The sequence below is a fragment of the Aulonocara stuartgranti genome (genome assembly GCF_965226115.1).
Source record: "Aulonocara stuartgranti genome assembly, chromosome: 4".
Lineage (NCBI taxonomy): Eukaryota > Metazoa > Chordata > Actinopteri > Cichliformes > Cichlidae > Aulonocara > Aulonocara stuartgranti.
The window spans coordinates 38,278,770-38,284,771 of NC_138942.1; positions in this window are offsets into that span (position 1 = coordinate 38,278,770).

Sequence of the window (6,002 nt, forward strand, 5' to 3'; positions counted from 1 at the left end):
ACTCTCCAAGATTATATTGATCAGTGCTTTCAGGATCTCGTGATGAAGAAGACCCCGTGTGCAGCTTCCCCGGCCAAACCTGAGACGCCGTCGTCGAAAAGACAACGCCCGGCAGATTCCCCCGGCTCAACATCGCCAGCCGGCAAAGATATTGCCGACATATTGGAGTCAATCGACAAGCGATTGTCCAGTTTCGACGCAAGGCTGTCCTTGGTGGAGATTCTTCACCGAGAATTTAAAAGCTTGCGAGAATCCCTGGAGTACAGCCAGCAGCAGGTGGAAACGCTTGCTGCTGAAAATGCCACGCTAAGGGAGTCGGTGAAATGTCTCACAGATAATGTTACCCAGCTCAATAGAGAAAATAAAAAAATAAAAGAAACAGTTATCGATCTACAAGCTCGTAGCATGCGTGATAATCTGGTATTTTCTGGTATTCCAGAAGCCGCTGGAGAGGACGCGGAGACCACGGTAAAAAGCTTCATCAAAACCCACCTGAAGCTGCCGGAGGACACTGTGAAGAACATCGTCTTCGATCGGGTACATCGCCTCGGCCCCATTCGGGCTACGGCCGGGAGACCACGTCCTATCGTGGCCAAATTCGGCCACTTCAAACAAAAGCAACATGTGAAAAGCCGCGGCAGGGAATTAAAAGGAACGGACTTCAGCGTGAACGACCAGTTCCCCAAAGAGATCTTGGAACGACGCAGGGTCCTCTTCCCAATCCGACGCGGCTTCATCCAGAAGGGCTCCCGCGCTGTCATCGCTGTGGACCGGCTGTACGTGGACGGACAGCTCCACCGCGACCCCAACATCACTCCGTGGCTGTATTAACCTCACACCAGATAAGAATCAGCTGCACCATTTCCCTATCCACTCACACTAACTTGCACTAACATCTGTTTAACTTACCAGCATCAAATCGCATCTTAAAGTGTGATTTCATAGCAGAATTAACACCGTCACTCTCCGTCAGTGATTTAATTGGAATGTTTACGTTTTGTTTCTGTTTTGTTTTTCTTCTCTTTTTTTTTTTTTTTTTCCCTCCTCTCTTTTCCCCCTCTTGGTTTTATGCTGCTCACCCCTGTCCTTGGTTTCTTTCTTTATTCCTTTCACTGCCTCGATCACCTGCTTCGACACTCATCCACAAACATCCTTTATTTCGACACATACGCACCATGCGCTCAACGGCAGCACATTTACATCAGTCAGACAGCGCACACAGTCATATAAGATACACACACACTTAAGCCAAGCCTACTCATATTAGTAACTATGCATACACAAAGTCAGACTCAGGGACCATCTCGCCACACATTTTTTCTCTCTCTCCTTCTCTTTATTTATGAACAAGTGACGTATTCTCTCCACCTGTCTAAGCGACGCACACAGCATACATCCCTAGTTATACACAAACATCTATGGGTACACTGAGGTTCATTACATGGAATATAAATGGAGCTGGCTCCAGAGAAAAGAGGTTAAAAATATTTAACCAACTCAGATGTTGTCCTTTTACAAGAGACCCACAGACCTCGTAGAGGTTCGAATGAACTTAAAACACCTGAGTTTCCTAATGTGTTCTCAGCTTGTTATAATTCTAGACAAAGGGGAGCAGCAATTTTAATACATAAAAATATTAATTTTACAGTACTCGATACAGTTATAGATCCAGAGGGCAGATTCTTAATCATTAAACTATCTATACTTGATAAAAAGCTATGTATTGCAAGTGTATATGGTCCAGATGTTGATGATCCCTCATTCTTTCACGGTTTTTTCAGTGCACTCTCTGAACACTTAGATGGCACACTTGTTCTTGGAGGCGACCTCAACCTTGGACTAAATGAAGACATGGATAGGCTCAATACAGCGGGAACTCAGCGTAATTGGCAGTCCACAAATATAATCAAACAGTATATGAGCGACTTTGGTCTTTGCGATGCATGGCGCTCCCTTCACCCCACCAGTAAGGAATATACTTTTTTCTCACATGTCCATCACTCCTACTCTCGTCTGGATTATTTTTTGGTCAGCAGCTCACTGCTGAACGACATTTCAGACACTGAGATTCACCCTATAGCTGTCAGCGATCATGGTCCTGTATCTTTAACACTAATGCACAAGAATAATACTACACCAAGAAAAAACTGGAGATTTAATACATCACTACTTAAAGATGAAGACTTTATTAAATATTTTAAAAAAGAGTGGACTTCATATTTGGACTATAATGACACTCCCGAAACATCAGCTTCTGTTCTATGGGAAGCAGGGAAAGCTGTGATGAGAGGTAAAATAATTTCTTTCTCATCACATAAAAAGAAAAAAGAAAACAAAAATATTCAGAAATTAGAAAAAAACATCAAATCACTAGAAGAAGCCTACGCGTGCGACCAAGATCAGGAAACATTGAACAAAATACGCAAAACAAAACTAGAATTAAATGAGATAATTGATAAAAAAACAAAATTCTTAGTACAAAGACTACGCCTACAAAATTATGAACATGGTAATAAATCCGGTCAATTTCTAGCAAACCAGCTAAAAATAAATAAAGAAAAAACAACTATATGTGCTGTTCAAGATTCATCTGGGAACACAATATATGATCCGATACAAATAAACAACATTTTCAGGGATTTCTATAAAACGTTGTATTCACCACAAATAAACCCATCTAAAAAAGAAATTGATCAGTTTTTGGACAACATAACTCTTCCAAAATTATTGGACACTCAAGCAATGGCACTGGATTCACCACTGACACCAGGTGAACTCCAGGAAGCCCTGATAAGTATGCCCAATAATAAGGCTCCAGGTCCAGACGGCTTTCCTGCAGAATTCTACAAAGAATTCTGGTCGATTCTAGCACCAGTTTTCTACAGAACGTTGTTGGAAATTAAAGAAAAGGGCAGACTTCCATCAAATATGAATTCTGCAAACATTAATCTCCTGCTAAAACCAGGCAAAGACCCTGTATATCCCTCAAGCTATCGTCCAATATCCCTTATAAATGTAGACCTTAAAATAATCTGCAAAGCTCTCTCAAAGAGACTGGAGAAAATAACCCCCCTCTTAATTCATCCTGACCAAACTGGTTTCATAAAAGGTAGGCACTCATCAACAAATACACGTAGATTACTTAATTTGATAGACTACTCATACAGTAAAAACCTAGAAACTACAATATTCTCTTTAGACGCAGAAAAAGCATTTGACAGAGTTAACTGGAAATTTCTATTTGCAACTTTACACAAATTTGGTTTTGGATCCTCTTTCATAAACTGGTTAAAAATATTATATAATTCCCCAACAGCTTGTGTCAGAACAAATGACCAGACATCCTCCAGCTTCTGTCTCTTGAGGGGCACCAGGCAGGGATGCCCACTCTCCCCTTCACTGTTTGCAATTTTTATTGAACCACTAGCAGCAGCAATTAGACAGAATTCAGTAATTAAGGGCATAAAATGCAAGAACGTGGAACATAAAATCAGCCTTTATGCGGATGATGTGTTACTCTTTCTCCAAAATTCACAAACCAATATCTCTGGGGTGATTGAATTGATAAACTCTTTTGCAAGAATATCAGATTACTCAATTAACTGGTCAAAATCTACAGTCCTACCGATTAATTGCTCCTTCCATAATTCCTCTTCTACACCACTGCAATCGGGAAATATAAAATATTTAGGTATTAATGTTTCTCCCAAGCTTGCAGATCTAACTAAATTAAACCATATCCCACTTTTAAAGAAGGTAGAAGATGATCTGGCTAGATGGAAATGTCTACCCATATCACTCATGGGAAGGGTTGCCGCTATAAAAATGATGGTCTTACCAAAAATAAATTATTTATTCTCAATGATCCCAACTAAACCGCCACAAGATTGGTTCAGATCTCTAGATTCATGTATGTCCAAATTCCTTTGGAAAAATAAACCCCCACGTATAAGCTTAAAAACACTACAAAAGACCAAGGATAAAGGAGGACTAGAACTGCCTAACTTTCAGCACTACTTCTTAGCCAACAGGCTTCAGTTTATCTCAGGATGGCTAAAACACACCCTCTTAGATGAACCTTGGCTAGATGTAGAACAAGCACTTTGCAATAATCTAGAGATCTCAGACCTACCATTTATCAGCTCAAACATCCAACGACATGAATGCTTTAAAAGCATCAACATCAGCTCTTCTCTGACAGCATGGTGGGAGTTTCTAAAATTGACGGCGTCTTCATTAATCCCATGCAAACGTACACCTATCTGGAACAACCCTGACATATTACAAAACAATAATATGATAAACTTTTCAGATTGGAGTGATAAAGGAATCAAATATTTAGAACATATACTAGAAGGAACAGAATTTATTTCATTTGACGGACTAGTTACACAATATGGGATCAACAAGAAAAGATTTTTAGAATATCAACAAATTAAATCCATAGTAAAAAAGAAATTTAAACCGGGTCAAGTTGAACTACAAACACCACCAAGTGTGGTTCAATTTCTTACTCTTAAACCCCCCAAATTACTATCCAAAATATACAGAATGCTTTCTAAAACAGATGAATCAACATCACTTCCTATTGCAAAATGGGAAGCGGATTTATCAGTTAACTTAGACCTAAACTTCTGGTCTCAGATTTGCTTAAAAACCTTTCATCTAATTAGAAATCCCAGTCTTCAATTAATTCAATACAAAATATTACATAGAGCGCACTATACAGGTCATCGGATGTTCAAGATGGGCTTTACGTCTACCAACAACTGCTCACACTGCCAAACCAATTCACCGGACAATTATATCCACGCTCTTTGGTTCTGTCCACCAGTTCAGGAGTTTTGGCGCGAGATATGTGAAGACTTATCAAAGTGTCTGAAATGTAACATTCCAACTTCCCCCTTAGTGTGTTTGTTGGGCAGCTTAGATAATGTCACTACAGAAAAGAATATGGCCCATATGGTTTTCACTGCCCTATGCATAGCCAAGAAAACAGTCCTCATGAACTGGAAAAATAAAAATAATCTTAATTCTAACCAATATAGAAATTATCTATTAGATTACATTAGTCTTGATACAGCCTCTGCCACCACATCAGATCAATTGCTCTGGGCTCCTTTGATCAGCTCCATCACCTAGTGGGGGTGGGGGGTCATAGTTTGGTCCCGCCTTCACTGTTGTGATTGGTGTGGGGGTAGGGACAGGCTTAGGGCGTCGGGGGGTTCCCCGGAGGCATCTTCCTTGGGGGGCTCAACCCGGGGTAGCGGTCATGTCCGGTTAGGGGCTCTGTTGGCTCTCAGGTGACTGTTTCCTCGCGGCTGCGTGCAGCGGGACTAGGGGAGGGTCTGTGCTGACGGACGTGGGTTACTGACCTGGTAGCCTGGCTGCCCCTGGGTGGGTCCGGGATGGGCGTGAGGTTCTGGGGGCGCTCCGTCTCTGGGCGGGGGCCCGGGCCGGGCCTCGGGGGCTTGGATCCTGGTTGGTGTGTTGCCGGGGTTGTGGGCGGGTGGGTGCATGGGGGCCCAGCCCTGGAGCAGGGTGCCGCCGGTGCATCGAGCCACCTGGGGGGCTCTTCAACTGGTGGGGAAGATTGTCACATCTTGCAGGAGCTTTCCTCTCCTCAGGGGCTCTCTCTACAGGAGGGGGAGATACAGGAGAGGTGGAGGAAGATCTCAGCCTGGGTGTTTATTGTCTTATGTAGTCTGGAAGAAGAGTGGATGGTGGGGTGGGTGCAGTTTTCTCTGTGGTGGGGTTGGGTGGACTGTCCTGGGCTCTGTGGGGCCGGGAGGCGCTGCTGCGCTGGGCCCCGGTCTGGATGGGCCTGGGCCCCCTTTTCCTGGTGGGTCGCGGAGTATGGGGGTGCCTACTGGGGTCAGCGGGGGAGCTGGCCCCAGGGAGGGGTCACTTGCCCCTCCCTTCCTTCCCTCCCCATCTCCAGCTGCCTCCCTCTTCCCGCTCCATCACAACCACCCACACATGCAGGGCCTTGGAGTAGGGGT